Source organism: Podarcis filfolensis, assembly GCF_964270895.1.
Source record: "Podarcis filfolensis genome assembly, chromosome: 4".
Taxonomy (NCBI): Eukaryota; Metazoa; Chordata; class Lepidosauria; order Squamata; family Lacertidae; genus Podarcis; species Podarcis filfolensis.
The window spans coordinates 57,976,364-57,994,775 of record NC_139607.1 but is presented as its reverse complement, the minus strand read 5'-3'; the positions used below and the strand labels follow the sequence as shown (position 1 = coordinate 57,994,775).

At 41.0% G+C, this 18,412-nt stretch overlaps 1 long non-coding RNA gene across 6 annotated transcripts in view; it reads left to right on the top strand.

Annotated features, from left to right (window-relative positions):
- Nucleotides 1–18,412, top strand: part of LOC310761459 — a 228,222-nt gene that overhangs the window by 30,885 nt on the left and 178,925 nt on the right. For all 6 annotated transcript variants that reach the window (XR_014547501.1, XR_014547502.1, XR_014547503.1 and 3 more), the window contains one exon: nt 1,642–1,933. This is a non-coding gene — a long non-coding RNA (uncharacterized lncRNA). The remainder of the gene's footprint in view (nt 1–1,641; nt 1,934–18,412) is intronic.

Here is an 18,412-nt window from a genome sequence, read left to right as displayed (position 1 = left end):
TTCTTGGTGTGTGTGTGTGTGTGTGTGTGTGTGTGTGTGTGTATACAAGCAATCTGTATTCTGAAGAATTGTGCTCTTTCTTTTCATTCTGCTCTGTCGGTGGTCATCACAGCTATTCTCTTCATGAATATGTAAATCCCATGCATAAAACCACAAAAATTAGCATGGCAGCTCTTCGCCCACCCCACCCCACCCGCCCCGAACGTGACCAATTATATTGAACTAATACATGAAAAGTGATGATTTAATCTTTTGGCCAGATGAATAGTTTCCGGGACGGCTACAAGGGAGTCTATTAATTATCAAACTGTTGGATACGTACATATATAGCCACCCTATGCATCTAACGATCATCACACTTCTGTGGGTCTGTGATGGTGCAGATGCAGATATATTTCCCAGGATCTGGTTAGGGGTAATACTTTGGCTTTGCCCTATCTATTTGCGCATTTGCCGACTTGAAAGCATATTTGTCTTTTCAGTTTCTTAGCAGAAGGCTACAATGAAAAATGGGAAAGGAAAGGTTAAATAAATAAATAAATAAATAAATGGAGGAAGGAAAGAAGGTTTGAAAGCAGATCCTGCATTTTCCCCATGTGCTCTCAATTCATTTAGTTAAAGGATGGAAGCACCGATGGATGGTGTGGGTGGGGGTGAGAAGCATAAGCAATTGATGCATTTTATTATTTAAATCACCAGCCGTGTTCATGCACATTTATATCAGGTGACGTCAATGCGACCTTTTTTTTTTTTTTTTTTTTTTGGAACGGTGGTACTGCAGCTCATACACAGTAATTAGGCTGATGTAATTATAGTTAAAAGAAAGGAGGATGCCGCTGCTGATGGCTTTTTTTAAAAAAATTGAAATATTAAAGGCGGACACATTTTCCAGCACACGGTAAATGAACCTGAACTGCTGTCAGGGGCTAGGAGGACAGTGTGGCCAGTTGCACCTATTGTGTCATTGCTGTAGAAAGGAGCTTACTGATTGGCCACTGTCTGCAGCACATAATACTGACTGGTTATAAAAGACATGTCTGGGGGGGAAAGCCTGTAGGTACTCCATTGTCTGGCAAAGTTGATATCACTGCATTTTCCCCCCTTCTCCTTCCCAGAGAGTCAGACAGCTGAACTGTAAAAGCTGCACAGATTTCCCCCCCCTCCTTTCTCTTACAATACAGATTTTTTTTGTGTTTCGTTTCGTTTGGTATCATGGCCCCGCTTCAGTTTGCATACTTAAACAGAATACTAATTAAGATCCCTTGTCTTAAATAGAAAAATTACACGGATGCAAATAGGAAAAAAACCCCAGCGCTTTAGCTCTTTTTTTCTTTAAAAAAAAATATCAAAAGGGTTGGGTCTGTGCCAAGAAATCGGTCACAGTCCTTAGAGTGAAATGAAGAATTTTGTAATCAAGGTAAACAAAGAAGCGTCTTGCTTGCTTTTTCTTCCTGCCTTTATTTCTCAGAGAGCCAACGTTACTCTCATTTGCTATAGGTCACCTCCTGTATTTTAGAAAGTTTCTGAGCGACATAATTTCAAACTATACAAACCAGCTGCAATCGGGGGTTATTAATCCTTCTTAGGATGCAATTTGGTGAAAGAACTGCTTTTTTAAAAAATGTCTTTTCTGTATTATAGACGGATCTAACAACGTAGTCTGGGCTCCGTGCCAAAGGCTGGTATTTCACAGCAGCGACCGCCTTACAGATGAGCTGTGGGAAGCAAGAGGGAGAATCTCTTAGGGTGCCACTACTATGGAGACACAGCTGGGCTGAACATGATTTGCTTCATACGACAACAAGAGAGGCAGAAAAGTGTCTGGTTCAAGCGCTGCCCAAGCAGGCAGTAACCAGAAGAGCTAGCAGCCAATCCGGCCAAGCTGCACTGTTCGAAACCAGCTCCACATCTCAGCCAATCAGTGACATCATTGGTGAGAAACTCATTTACATCATGCAGTAATGAACTTTATTTAATGTATCCTTTTTCTCCCCCCCTCCCTGAGATTAGGTCGCTCAATTAATTATTTTGCCAGCATAATTTGAATCACTATGCAAAATGGTGGCTGCATTTTCCCAGATGCTGTGAGGTGTGTGTGTGTGTGTGCGTGCTTTAACTCTCTGTTGTCTCAGGAGGAGGGAGGTGTTGATAACCATGGGCACTATTTCACTTGTGTTGGGTTTTTTTTGGCCTTATGTAGCTTTTAAAACAGCTTTACTTCTCTAATAATAGGGATCTATTGCTTCATATTGTGTGCATCAAAAACCTTTCCTCCATTACAACATTCTTTCAAGACTTGGGAAGGTAACATGGGGTAAAGAGGTTGCTGCAGCATAAGATCGCTCTGCACTTAAGCATTTCTCTGAATGCTTCCAGACTTATTATGCTGCAAAATCTCTTCACATTCTATTCTCTTTTCTTGCAAGTATATGTCACATCTGAACCATGTTCGTGCTGCATTTAATTTTCTGCCACTTTTCTGCCTAGATGTGATTTTATTAATGAAAAGGATTGAGGTCATTTCTGAACAAATTTCATTCCCACTCCTCTCGCCCCCTGCACAAAGCACCTGATTAGCATCCCTTTTGCCAGAATAACTGAATACAAGAGTGTGTGAAAAGAAGTTAAGATGAGAGCTGGCTTGAGGCTATTTTGAGCAAAGCAATATATAGACTCCGTCACTGGTTATAGTTTTTTTGTGTTTAACACTTGCATATTAATCCCCCAAATAATAGCTCTTTCGCTGGATGAGACTTTTTCTGCAAGCAAACAATGGTGCTAAATACCTCCCTTCTTTCTGCTCCCTTCCTTTTTTATGCATTGTTTCATGAACAGTGCTTCTTTATAAAAGGAAAACGCTTGGCAAGCAAATAATGTGTCAAACATGTGGGTTTAGTTCTTTGTGGGTAAAGTAATTTGTTGTGCAAGTGACTTAAAAACAGCCCAGAATACTGTGGAACGCAGAGATTTCAGACCACATAACCGAATGAAACAAGTTTTGTTCTACAGTATCCTAATCGCTGGAACAGGATCAGATAGGAGACGAATTTAATATTGTCTTATTGAATTATAGCTCGTGGGCTTCAAGTACTCAGTAAGAAGCACAGCTTTATTTCAAAATAAAAATACTGCAGGAACTCGTCTTTGATGTATTTTTTTTTAAGAAACACAAATAGGCATGATTAGTTTATTACGTTCATCTGTGTAATCATCAGTATAGTCACTTTGAAAAGAATACAGAGGATTTAAATGCTAAAACGATGCTTCTTTCAATGCATGATGGATTCCATCATGCCATCATCAGTATTCCGTGTGTGCTTGTCCTTATTCAGCCACTAGCTCCCCTGCTGCAGATCCTGTAATTTGAATCATGCGTAATAATATATTATCCTACTGGGGGCCTTCTTTCAGTAGGAGAGTAGTTTTATACATTCAGCTATGAGAGAACTCTTGGCACTATGCCAGCTCTGAGCCATTATTCACACAGGCAATCAAGATAGACTTCCTTAAGGAATAACATCTGCACAACTGCATGTGCCAGAAATCTGCAACCTCCTCCATGTTATAAATTAGGCTTTCTTGGAACCTTGAATACTTGCAAATATGAAAAGGATAAGGAATTCGTCAAAAGTGGATTGGGTGTGCCACGTGATGAAAGCCAGGAAACAGAATGGATAATGGTGGTGGAGGGATTGAAAACAAAAACTGAGGGTTGCTCTTAACATTTCATCCTTAAGCTGTGCGTATGCCAAATATTTATATATTTTAAAGTGAAAATTGTTTTCTGCTGACAGAGAGATTTTCCAGATAATATGACTGTGTTGTCCGTTGGGATCTTGGGGGTAAATTTCAGAAGTTTGTAAGCGCCAATGGCTAACTCGAGGTATTCAGTGTGATACCCAGCACAATGAAGTAGGAAGGAAAACCAAGGAACAAAAGACAGAATATATTAGAAAACTCAACTTGAAAAAGACAAATTGCATTTAACTGGGATCCTTAACTATTAAGGAAATGTAGATTTCTGTTACAATCCATTGGAAGCATATTTCATCACCAAAAAAAAAAAAAAAAAAAGAGGATGAGGATTGGCGTAATTTATCATTTATTTATTTAAAATATTTCTAGTTCCTTTCCATTCAAAAAAGAATTTCAAGGCCGGTTAAAATCACAATACATGATATGTATCAAAATCCAACAAAGCTAAAAGACTAGTAAAATATTTAAATATTGCAATAAACTCAGTGATTACCAGTTCACCCAGAGGAGTGGGAAAATAAGTAGGTACAGTCGACTTGTGACTTTTCCTGTGGTTAGGTTCTGGGGATTGTAAAAAGGTAAAGGTAAAGGTACCCCTGCCCGTACGGGCCAGTCTTGCCAGACTCTAGGGTTGTGCACTCATCTCACTCTATAGGCCGGGAGCCAGCGCTGTCCGCAGACACTTCCGGGTCACGTGGCCAGCGTGACAAGCTGCATCTGGCAAGCCAGCACAGCACACGGAACGCCGTTTACCTTCCCGCTGGTAAGCGGTCCCTATTTATCTACTTGCACCCGGAGGTGCTTTCGAACTGCTAGGTTGGCAGGCGCTGGGACCGAAAGATGGGAGCGCACCCCGCCGCGGGGATTCGAACTGCCGACCATGTGATCGGCAAGTCCTAGGCGCTGAGGTTTTACCCACAGCGCCACCCGCGTCCCACATCTGGGGATTGTACCCAAAGCTAAAATTGCATGCAGCCAGAATAACCCCAGGTTGCAGCTTGACACAGCTATCCCTCTCTTTCTGGAGCCAGCATGCCAACTGGAGCTCTTAAGCTATCCACCTTGCTTACTGGGTTCTGGGAGCTCTCACACCAGCTCTGGGAGGGTCCTGTGAGATTCCAGAGCTGGTGTGAAGCCTTCCCAGAGCCTGGTAAGCAAGGCACAGAACTCAAAACTCTTTCCATGGCAGGAAGACACTCTGTGCAAATGGCTCTTCATTTAACCTGCAGGATTTCAACCAGCTGACCTTCAACTGCATATAGTTAAATGTGCATAAGACATGGCCATACTGTACTGCAATGTTCTCTGTGTAGAACTGTCTTTGAAGAGAAAGTGTGGAAGGTTCAACTGATCCAAACTTCTACCAGAAGGCTTGTAGGAACTTGGTGGATTGATCATATCATAACACTTTTCCATTAGTTACATTGGTTATCCATTTGTTTCCAGGCTCCGTTTGAAGTGCTGTTGTTAAACTTTTGAAGTGCTTAATGGTTTGGATGGAGGGCTACCTATACCCATATGAACCTGTCCAGTCTCTGAGTTCTGCCTCAGAAATCCTGAACTTGAGCCACCCGCTAAAGTTGATCAGGTTGACTGCTGCCAGGGACAGGGAGTTTTTATTGGTGCCCACACTCTTGTGAGGTTCCTGCTCCTGAGAAATCTGTTTGGCCCTTTCTCTCACAGGTTTTAAGTAGCCCTAAAGATTAAATACTTCTCTGTCCCACCAAGCTTCTTACTGGTTTTTCATTTTTTGCTTGCCTCTGGTATATGATTTCATCTGAGGCTATTTTATTATATTATAAATTTTGTCAGTTGATTTGTTTCTCTTGTAAGCTGCCTTGTGAAGGTGTGCCCTGTGTAGCGGTGCAAAATATATTAAATAATCAAACAATGCATTTGGCAATATGCATTTTTATTGATTCAGGCAGTATAAAGAGAGATGGCATCTCTAAAATATTGTGTGTGTGTGTCATTTTCCCTTGGGACAAGTCGTGAACTTTCATCCACTCTGCTCATTGATGTGAGACTCATGTGGTTAGAGCCCAAATCTCAATAGTTGCAATCTGAAGATAAACTCAATACTCTCATCACACTGCCTGCTGGTAAGCTACTGTTAGCGGAGGACAATTTGAGGTCATCAATGGTGCCATAGTTGCTCATGTTCAGATGATATTCCTTATTGCTTTTGACTTGCCAACCTGCCTGATATGAAGAATACATCACTCTGAGCCTTTCCACTTGGTTTTTACTTTCCATTCCATTGCCCAAGGAAGTCATGATCCTGCATCTGTCCTAATGCTTTTAAAATAATACCTGTTTCCAGCTCTGCATTTTTACTCTTTGGGTACAATTTGATTTACTTTTCTTTTATACACTTTGTTTCCGTAACTGTATTAGGTGTAACCCATTGCTATTAATGTGGAGTCAGGCTCCCTTTGTTAATCAGAACCTGAGTCCCTAGCTTTATTTTACAGTTGTACTAAACAGATCTATAAAGCTGCTAGCCTTTTTTTTTTTTTTAGCTTCCATAGAAAAACGTTTCCAAAAGACTTGGTTAAATATCTCCGATTTTCTGGACTGTTTGTGGGATTCTGGACACTGATTGAAAGGACCCTAGGGTCAATAATCACTCTTGAGAAAAAGACAGAAAAAAGCTGGCATTTCAGGTTGGTGAACTGTGCTTCAAAGTTAAGTGAAACAGAAATAACAGTAGTTTACAAAAGGCATCTTAAGTTCAGAGCCAGGCCGAGAGTCCGGGGCTGAGATTTGGAGTCTGGGGATTGGGAAGAGCCGACAGCCGGTGCTGAGCGGAGCAGAGCCCTTTGGAGCACCACAGCTCTTCTGCTGCGGGCAAGCGAGGCACTGAGGCAGCTGGCTGGCTCCATCCTCCTGCACGCCTGTGATTGACGGGCTGTTGAGAGGCCCGCCCAGTGCACACTGCTCACACGGGGCGCCTGGTTTCGCTCAGTTGCCGTCACCTCCGCCTCCGCCTTAGGCTTGACTGTTGTTGTGCTGGGCTCTGCTTGCCCCCCCGGCACCTAGTGCCGGCCTTGTTCTGCTCCTGCCGCCTCTGCCTCCGCCTCAGGCTCCTCTTCCATGCGCTCCTTGCTGGCCCATCCTAAAAAAGGACAACAATTTTGGGGTTCCCCCCCTTAAAAAAAAGGTTGACAACTCTGGGCAACCGGGGCAGGGCGCTGGGTGGATCTTTGCACCCCGGCACCACATATGCTTAAGACGGTCCTGCTTAAGTTGCTCAGTTTTGGAGGGGAGTGTTTTGTTTTTGAAAGTATAACTAACAGCTAGTGGGTATTGAAATGCCACCTTATAGGCTACAGCTCCCTTAGAGCTCTATTGAAGGCTTGTATCCTTTTAACACTATATTATGAATATATACTTAAAAGAGTATTGCAGTGTTTAGTGACACTCCCTGTAAAAAGGTAAAGGTACCCCCTGACTGTTAGGTCCAGTCATGGACGACTCTGGGGTTGCGTGCTCATCTTGCTTTATAGGCTGAGGGAGCAGGTGTTTGTCCGCAGACAGCTTCCAGGTCATGCGGCCAGCATGACTAAGCCACTTCTGGCAAACCAGAGCAGCGCACGGAAACGCCGTTTACCTTCTCACTGGAGCAGTACCTATTTATCTACTTGCACTTGACGTGCTTTCAAACTGTTAGGTGGGCAGGAGCTGGGACTGAACAACGGGAGCTCACCCCGTCATGGGGATTCGAACTGCCGACCTTCTGATTGGCAAGCCCTAAGCTCTGTGGTTTAGACCACAGCGCCACCTGCGTCTGACACTCCCTGTAAGTGTACAATATATTGCAGTTTCTGTCTTATACAGTAAAGTAATTTTATGCAAGTCAATTTTAAAATAATTTAAGGCACTTTCATAACAATTTGTACACTCTTGAACATTATTTTGACTAGTTTGGAATGTTCTGTTTAACTGATAAATATCCTAATGACAGTGTGTTAAGCTGTACATTTAACATTTATATTGACAATGGCATCTAAGTCCGTGTTAATGTTAGAAATAAAATTTCATGACTTTGGCAATCTGTTGCTGTTTAGTAATAGAATTTATTTCCATATGTAGAGTCACATGGCCTATCAATCAGTTCTATGCTTCCCCATAAAGCACTCTCTTTATATTTGTGATGCTGTCAGTTATTATCAGACTGTTGTTCTGGAAAAAAAATCTTATTTATGAGTAATATTAAAAGTGGATCTCATTTTAAAATCAGGACAATCTGTTGTGAACAGATTAGTAACCCAATCTACATCCAGCTTGCCTAGCCGGATGTGCAAAATGAAATTTGATAGCCAAATATCATTTATATACATTGGTACCATTAGGGCTGGATTATAGGACCTAGGTATTCTTCTTCTTTGGTGACTGCTTGTAGCCGGGTAAGATTGTCTTTCATGAAGATGGTTTTAACAGGGAGTCTGTAAGTGACTGTGGAGGCCAGTTCTGGATCCACACATCCTTCCACAGTGGAGACATAGGTTTCCAGGTGGGAGGTGATCCTGGTGAGGGTTTGCCAAGCGTGCCTTCTTTTTAGCATATTTCTCCCTTTCGTCCTGAGTTTGAGCTTCAAACTTTGTGACACCTTTCGTAAAAGCTTTTATCCAATTGGAGCACTCGCAGGCCAGTGTTTCCCAATTGTCAGTGTTTATACTACATTTCTAAAAATTTGATTTGAGAGAGTCTTTAAACCTCTTTTGTTGACCACCAGCATCACACTTTCCATTTTTAAGTTTGGAATAGTTGCTTTGGAAGATGATAATCAGGCATCCAAACAACATGACCAGTCCAACAAAGTTGATGTTGAAGAATCATTGCTTTAACACTGGTAATCTTTGCTTCTTCCAGTACACATTAGTTTGCTTGTCTTCCCAATTGATGTGTAAATTTTTTCAGAGACACCATTGATGGAATCTTTCGAGAAGTTGGAGATGGTGTTTATAAGTGGTCCATGCTTCACAATCATACAGTAAGGTTGGTAGTACAATAGCTTTGTAAACAAGCATTTTGGCTTCCCTGCGAATGTCCTGGTCCTCAAACACTCTGCACTTCAATCAGGAGAAAGCTGCACTCACAAAGTTCAGGCGATGCTGGATTTCAACATTAAAGTCGGCCCTTGTGGAAAGATAACTGCCCAGGTAGGAAAAATGAACAACACCTCCCAATGTTACACAATTGAGTTGGATTTGTGGTGCTGCATAGGGGTTGTTTTGTGCTTGGTGCAGCACTTGGTTTTTGGGATGTTGAGCAATAGGCCAAGCTTTTCGAAAGCTTCTGCGAAGATATTTAGGATGGTTTGGAGATCATCCTCTGAGCATGCACACACTATGTTGTCATCAGAATACTGAAGCTCTATGACGGAAGGTATGGTAGCCTTACTCTTTGCTTTCAGCCTACACAGATTAAAGAGCTTTCCATCTGTTTGGTATATGATTTCTACTCCGGTGGGGAGTTTCCCTTCAACAAAGTGTAAGATCATGGCAATGAAAATAATGAATAGAGCTGGAGTGATAACATTTATAAATGAATATCATTTATATACATTGGTACCATTAGGGCTGGATTATGGTACCTAAGTATGCAGTCTGGGAGGCTCCCACACAACTCCAGAGAGGCTGCTGCAGCAACAGCATAGAAAGCCATGGTGTAGCGGCAACACCTGTTTGTGCTGCCCACCACTGCCATTTTTCTTTACATCTCCCCCAAAGCTACAAGAGTGGATGTAAGCTGAGCTTGCCAGATGTCCCCTTGGTGGTTATGGATCCAGTGAGGGCACTGGGCCATCAAGAGCTAGAACTGCTAAGGAGTTAACTTTTCACCACAAAAGCATAGTAACAGAAGGAGTAGGGTGCAGCTGCTGGGATTCTGTGTAAAAAACAAAAACCAGGCAGTGTGGCGTAATGGTTAGAGTGTTGGACTAGGACCTGGGAGCACAGGGTTCCAGTACCCACTCAGCCATGAAGCTCACTGGGTGACCTTGGGCCAGTCACCATCACTTAGCCTACCTCACAGGGTTGTTGTGAGAATGAAATAGGGAAGAGAAGAACCATGTACACCACCTGGATATCCTTGGAAGATAAAGGTGGAATAATAATATGTAAGGTAAAGGTAAAGGACCCCTGGACGGTTGAGTCCAATCAAAGGCAACTATGGGGTGCAGCGCTCATCTCGCTTTACAGGCCAGGGAGCCAGCGTTTGTCCACAGACAGCTTTCTGGGGCATGTGGCCAGCATGACCAAACCACTACTGGAGCACGGAAGACCGTCCAAGTCAGACCAGGTCCCACACAAAGCCTCATGTCACCCTGTTGCTCTATTTCTGTGCTTTTCTGTGTCACATAGCTCAGCTCTGTGCCTAGATATCTCTGTTTCTCTAGGTCTCTGAAATGTGCAACAAGTGAGACTGTCCAAAATGTTGTCTGCAGAGTTCTGAATTTATTTATTTTAAGCACAATAGCAGATAGCAGAGGATTAAAAAAAATGAATTAAGTTTCTTTAAAATCCTACATTGCTATGATTTTAAAAACCCCAACAAACAAAACCAGAACTTCTCAGGCAGCATTCTAGATAGCCTCCTGTTCTAAGACCTATTGAGAGACCTGTAAAGGCTTATGGGAGGACACAGACAACCATCAGAAAGAAAAGCTGGTGTGAAGCTGCAAAGTTTTAAAATTAAAAGCAAGAATATGTACCTCTCAGCCACTTCTTAATTATTTGAAAGTAAGGAAGACACGCACATACATCCAATAGGAAAGGAAAATGAATCCCTTTTACTTCCCCTGAAAACAATTCCTGGAACTATTTGTCTCAAATTTTGCAGGCTTAATCCACTCTGGAGAGGCTCCTATGCCTGTAAATGTCACCCATTTTGGCCAAAAGGGGGAAGATATTACAGCTGTTTTTAGATTTCCCATTACAGTAACTGGGAGACCACAGACCTTTGTTTTATAGAGTTGCTTGTAACCCAAAACACAGATAAAAACAGAGACCTCAGAGCAGCACAGAATTTTTTTTTAATGCACACAGAATATATATAAAATGAATCTTGGGACCCATGCACATCCCTACATTTGCTCTATAAGCTGGAGTTTTCCTTGTTATAGCAGGCACAAAAGAGGTGAATAATGTTGACCATAGGGGGAGCAGGTGGGAGAAGCGTAGTCTTGCTGGTACATCACAGGAGTTAAAGATACAGATAGTTTATGGCCTAGCAGCAGCAACCCTACTTCAGGATAGGGAATACTGCATACTAAACACATTGGACTTTGGAATCTTCCACAGTCTGTATCTTTGCTAGGAGTTCCACAGAGATGTGGCTTTGAGTTTGAATTTGAGTCCCTGTCTTAATTATTACAGGGTTTACTTGTTTGTTGTTACATTTATGTTATGATTAAAATGAAGGGGGATATAGAGAAGTTTAAATAAACGATCAGCTTTTGCATGAACATTAATTTACACAATATTTCTAGGCCTGAATGTTTTTCGTTTTTCCTCAGTCTGTAGATCTTGTTCCTTCTGTGAAATATCACACTGTTGTTACTACTACTACTACTATAGAATTGTAGAGTTGGACGGGAACATGAGGGTCATCTAGTCCAACCCCCTCGATGCAGAAACCTTTGTGCCCAGTGTGGGGTTCGAACCCACAACTATGAGATTAAGAGTCTCATGCTCTACTGACTGAGCTATCCATTGCTACTTAACAATTTTTAAGGCCACCATTCATCTCAGAAGAATTACGGAGCAGTTTCCAAATCATATAAAATTAAACAATATACAAAACAATATACAAAACACAACCATAAAATACAACTAAAATTATAAAACAGGTATAAAACTAGTAAATGTTTTACCAGTTTTATTATTATTTTTTAAATATCCCTATTAACTTGCTTAAATTCCAGCATGTATATATAGCCTGACAAAGAGCTGTTATTCTGAAATACTTTCATGATAGCATCATGTTGCCTTGTGACTGAAAGATGGTATCCCCTCAGAAATAATTCTGTAGCTTTTTCTGTAGGGCAAGGTGACAGGTGCAGCCATCCAGGGCGTAATTCTTGGTGGGAATGGTTGGCATTGTAGAGGCTGAGGAAGAAAAGTTGTTTGTGCTTTTGACTGAGTGTGAGGCAAAATGGTCATGCTATTTACTGCTTGGCAGGGATTAGACACTGCCTGCTTTCTGTCTTAAAAGTTCATACGAAGGTCAGAACAAAAATGCAGTGTGCTAGAATTGTAGAATTGCAATTGACATTTTTAATTTTTCTCAAAAAATTGAAGGGTGGGGATGTGGAGACGTCAAAGGTAGTTAAGCAAGCCCAAGGCATAACAATGACCAGTTGCAATCCTGTTTCTTCATTTTGCTAGTTTTCTCTCTTTGCATATATCATTGTGAGGAAACTAATATCTTTTCTGCTGTGAACAGCTAGAATGCTGAAGGTGCACTAGTTTTATTTCTGAGATGTTTTGCAAAGGCGTAGCTGACAGCTTCCAATAAATTAATAATTATAAGTGTGGCAGCCATGCTGGCGTTCATTATAGTTGAGCTGGCAAAGCAATCCTCTCCTTTTATCTGTCACAAAGTGGGTTTCTTAAATTATATGTGATTTTCTTTTATGCCTGTGGAAGCATTCTGACCTGCCACTTACCTGTGGGCATGCAAATAAGCACACATGGACATGCATGCGCGCGCACACACACACACACTGAGTATGGTTTTATATCCTTCTTGCTGGTCAAGCGTACTGCTGTCTCTTTCCTAATCAAAGGGCAGGTGGAGGCAACACTTCTTGGCACTCTGGAATAATATGTCGATTATTTTGCAGTCTCCCTCTTAAAGGGCTAAGCCTGGTGAAAGGAATAAAGTCCCAGGTCATGCATTACATTAACTTTCTATTTTAAAGTGGCTTATGCCATATTAATGAATTATTGCTGGAGGTCACAGCCATCAGTGTATATGAGGAATGGTTTTAAAAAACATACAAATCCAATTTGTTTATAGGTTATATGTTAAATCACCCACGTAAATCATTTAGTTGTTTGACTACATAACAGTTCATAATAAGACTCCATATATACAGTGGTACCTCAGGTTACATACGCGTCAGGTTACAGACTCCGCTAACCCAGAAATAGTACCTCGGGTTAAGAACTTTGCTTCAGGATGAGAACAGAAATCGTGCAGCAGCGGCAGCAGGAGGCCCCATTAGCTAAAGTGGTGCTTCAGGTTAAGAACAGTTTCAGGTTAAGAACGGACCTACAGAACGAATTAAGTACTTAACTCAAGGTACCACTGTATACAGAATATATGAGAGTTACAAAGTAAATGGGAATGAAAACATTAAAGATGATGTCCAGTTGTGGTGTTCCACTTGCATGATAGGCCTTTGCATGTGAAACACCCCCCTCCACATGCCTCTCAATCTATGCTGGCGGGTGGGAGACCCTTGGAGCTGAATTGTGTTGAGGAACCACGGGAGGAGGAGAGAGAGCCAAAATGGCTACTTTTGCAATTAAATGTTGCCTGAACCTTGGCAAAATAGACTATTATAGAATGAGTTCATTTTCATAGAACAAGATAATAATTTCTTCTTACTTACTCATGATAACAACTGTGTCATCAGTTTTAAAAAATGTTGGAAGCCTTAGGGAATATGGGCTTTTTAATAGTATTATAATTAGTGGGCCTGAGTCTTGTATATTCACCTTAATATTGAATAGCCATACCGTTGTTGGAATATGGGTGGTGGTGTATAAGAGTAAAGATGCCATTACTTCAAGTCCCCCCCCCCAAAAAAAACTGTTGTCATCAGTTTAATCAAGAGAATGAGAGACACGAGAAATGCAGTGGATATGGAAGGTTTGGGGCCTGAAAGAAGATATAGATTCATGAATCTCCAAATCTTTCCGTGTGCTTGTTGAATTTCCCTGTGCTAGTTTCCTCTCTTTGTTCTACAGCGCTGGAAAAGAGGGTGAGTGGAAATTGTGCAGTGCTTCTTGTTTCTCAAATGACAACACCCTGTACCTTTTTCTCATTCCTCCACCATCATTCCATATTACTGGGAGAAGGAAGTATGTATGGTGCAATACCATTCAGTGTATGGTTGCTATAACAATTTTGTCAGGGCAAATGTGTTTTTCATATATTTAGCAACATTTATATACTGCTTGATTATAAGAAGAGCTCTAAGCTGTTTAAACTTTATATACTAATAGTAACCCCTTGAACTTGGCCTGATATTAGATAAAGGACTGGGATCTTCCTGAGTCATTTCTCAAAGACTTGGCCTGAAGCTTATACAGCGGAACCTTGGTTGTCGAACGTAATCCGTTCCAGAAGACTGTTTGACTTCTGAAATGTTTGACTATTGAGGCTCAATTGCCGGTTGACAAATTCCTTTTAAAAAATGGAGAAACGTGGCTCGGAAGCCGTTCAACTTCTGAGGCTCGTTCAGAAATGGAAGCATTCACTTCCAGGTTTTCGGTGTTCAGGTTCTGAATTGTTTGGCTTCTGAAGCATTTGACAACTGAGGTTCCACTGTGTAGTATTAGGCATGATGAGATAGTCAGCCTCCAGACTCTTACAAACTAGACCAATCTGGTTTCTAACCAGGCTACATATTACCTGTTGTGGGAAAACGACCATTTTCGTATGGGGCTGAAGCATTTTAGAGACATTATGGGTGGTATTCAATTCTCCATGATGACAAGGTAGCCTGCAGAAGGAGCATTACAGAATCCTCTTCACTGCAGTCCCCCATGCCCCTTTCCCTCAATAGGGCCTTCAGGAAAGGCCTGGGATGCGGGTGAGGGCACCAAGTGGTGTGTGGCAGGATAGGGAATTGCCCTTCAATAAGCAGCCTTGCTCTTGCACAGGATTGGATACAACTCTAGGTTTTCAGTAACCATTGTTGGAACCTGAAGTAGTCATAGACATCTAAACGGTAGAAATACACAGTATTCTAAATACAGAATTTCAAGGAAGATGAAATACTTCCATTTAATTTCCCCACCCCTTTAAGAACTCATACCTCTGAAACTTTAAGTAATAGCATGTGTCTATATTTAAACACCAACTTACTTTCTGGGAAGTAGGGCGTCTACAGGTTGACATAAGCATTTGCTATACAAGCAAGCAATGCCATTGTTGTGTGTAGCAAAGGGGCTTGTCTTGTAGTTTCAGAATAACTTTCACTCATAAGGAACAAGACAGGCTTTCTGCTGGAATGGTCTGAAAAAAGCAGGCATTGTCATCTTGCATTGACGACCCTTCACAGAACTTGCCATAACCACAAAAGCAGCTTTCTGGGTAGTGAAAACAAATTGTGTTCTGTGCAGTGAAGAGAACAACTGAAGGTCAGAAGGCAAATTCAGCTTCATGTGACAAGTGTTGTTGATATGCTCGTTGCTCAAGATGCAAGCAAGTGCTTTTCACGTTGGATGGGTGCTGAAGCAAAAGGAGGTGATTGCCAGCAGAAATGCATTCATGAAATATTGTGCCAAGTCTTTTACTTCGCATGACATTTATGCCTGTGCCTTTTGAAATCACAAAATGTTACTTATTGAAGGATAAAAACACAGAAAAACAATTGAGGTGGAGTGACTTTCATGAACTTGACAATGAACAGCAAATTGTAAAGGGGTATAGTCAGAATTTCGCTTCCTGAAATTCTCTAGGATTTTCTCCAGCTGGAAATGGAAAATATTAAAACATCATGAAAAAGTTGCAGTTGGATTTGAAAGCATTGCAGTCAAAGCTGCTTCTGCTTTGTGTATACTCCTAATTTCATCTAATGCTATTGTCTTCTGTACTTTAATGAACAGATCAATCATCAGGAGCTGGGAAGCATGTACACACAATGCAACATTTATTAATATGTATCATTAATGGTCTCCTTCTAGAGAGAGATTATAAGATACATAACAGAGGTCACCAATCTTTGGTAGCCTGTGGGCAGATTTGTAAACCAGACAAAATGTTGTGGGCACCACACACAAACAGCCTTGCAACCAAGCACACACCACAACCTATTTTATTGGTCACAAACCCTTCAGATTAGCCCCTCTGCTTGGATTAGGAGAAACGGCTGCAGGCTTCTGTTCTTTTGAGCCCTGCCATGGAGCAACATATGAGCATCATAAAAATCCTGTTAACACCATCAGTACCTGCATGGATCCTGAATTGAACCATAAATCAGTGCCAGCAAAGTTTTGTTTCAGGGGCCAGCCGACAAATGACCATATGAGCCTCCTTCATTCCCACATGCAAGGACTTCTATAGCCTCAGAACTGCTGCCTCAAAAGCTGGAATGCTGCAGATTTCTTAGAGTAACATTAGATACAGTAGAAGCCATTGTAGTAGGTAGAGAAAATTGGAGATGTTTCAAAAACGGAAAAACTTTCCGACAGTAAGAGCTGTTCAACAGTGGAACAATCTCCTTCGGGAGGTTGTGGACTCCTTCCCTGGAGATGTTTTAAGCAGAGGCTGGATGGCCATCTGTCATGGATGCCTTAGCTGAGATTCCCGCATTGCAGGGTGTTGGTCTAGATGACTCTTGGATCCCTTCCAACTCTACGATTCTATGATTTTATGAATATGTGGGTCCAATGTTCTAATTACTACTCCTACTACTACTCCTGCTATTAAAATCTGGTTCCTTATCATGCTTAGGTTGTTGGAGAAGGTTTTAATAATTGTGTGATTGCTTGTAGTGATCCAGTTGACTATCTAATATTTTATAATTTTTATATGTAACCCACTGTTATTGGAGTGTATTGTGTAAGTTTTATTGTGTAGATTTCCTTGAGAAAACTGGTGTAAGGCAATGAGTAAGTAAAATAGCCAGGTGTTGTGGCCTGGCTACTGGACCACTGTTATGTGGCTTATCGTCATGATGTACCAAAATAATGGAGCCCTGATTTATTGGAAGCTGCTAGGAAAGGATAATTGCATATGCTTTTGTATGATCATTGATGGGCTTCCATAATACATCTTATACACTGTTGCCATTGAAGAGCTGCCTATCTTTTATTAGTTGATAAGTCGTCCTGTTTTGTATCCATGACATTGCCTTCCTCCTTGCTGCTGAACACAATTTCAGTTGCTGGTCATTATTACCTGTATGACCTTTATGACCTTGGGCTAGTGTAGTGAGAGAAGCCATTGCTCCCAAATCAACTAACTTGTTGTGAAATAATATAGTGAAATTCTGATTTTGATGTCATGAAATAAGATCAAGTTAAAGCATGGGGCCCTCTAGAACAGGGCGCCACTTATAAATCCCCCTTCCCTCAGAGAGGCTCTACCTTATCAGTTTTAAAAGTTAGTGCTTGCTTGCTTCTTTAAGCAGCCTTTTCTGCTGATTCTAAGGTTGATTTTTAAGCAACTTAGACTGTATTTTTCGAAAGAGAAAAAAGCGAATCTTGATATTTTTGACATGTTAGATTTGAAGTTGAGTTTGGAAAGAGGTGGGGTGGAAAGTTTGGAAATGCATTTGAATTTATTATAGAGAAACTTCTTCCACCAGGCGCACTCACACACACTGTATTCATTGGTTACTTTCTACAAATTTCTTTGTCCAGATTTTTTTTTCATGCCTGAAGGCAGACATGTCTTTTCATTTAGTAGAAGAGCCTCATGCCTGTGGAATCCATTTAGACCGTAACTGAGTGCCTGAAAGCTTTTATTGCTAACAGTGGCTATTTAGAAACTTGATGGACTGGTAATCAGAGCTGGACAGGTAGACTTCCACTTGCACTCAAGGCAAGTTGAGATTCTCTGGTGCTTCCTTGTGTTTCAGTATGCAGCTTAGCTTTTTTCAAATTCTGCCAGTTCTTTTCAGTGCTCTTTAGTTTCTTTTAAAAGACACTTTAATTGAATCCCCTTTTTCATAGTTGGCTTAGTTCTCCTTAGTACCTTTTTTTTCTTTTTTCTTACTTATTAGAGATTTAAATATTTGGAACAGGCAATGCTGCCATTCTCACTGCAGTGCCATTATGAATTGCGACTGTAGTGGAAAGAATATTGAAAGAGCTTGTTGTTCAGATTTGAGGGTGATGTAAACAACTTCTATTTGAGTTTGGGTAATGAAGCACATAGTGGCTTTGATAGACTTTTCCAACCCTGCTTTAATTAACTCATCTTTTGCAGCATCTGGTCCTGTCTAGGATATTATTACCTGAACTAGAAAGATTGGTCTTAATGCAGCAAGACTATTTTTTCTGTCTTAAGAAATGAAACAAAAAAGTGATGGGTGGGGCAGGGCAATATTTAAACTTACATACAAAGTGACCAAAAAGTATATGAAGCATTTTTATCATACCTATGTCCATATTCAAAACCTAAAGAAATGCCAACTCTATAATTTTCAGGGGTTTTTTGCATGAATATTATTTTCTCAGAAAGTGTTGGTATTTATATAGCAATTCAGGCATTTGAAATATGCCACAATATCTATAATTAGAATTGGAGGGCATTGTTGACAGTACAAGCATAAGCATGTTCTTTACTCTGTTTGCAAGACAAACAAATTGGCAACTTTGTTTAGCAAAATATATGCTAAAGATAGAAAGTAAATAGTTAAATTGTAACTGAGTGTTGGTTGAGAATACAGTACAGTGGTATCTCGGGT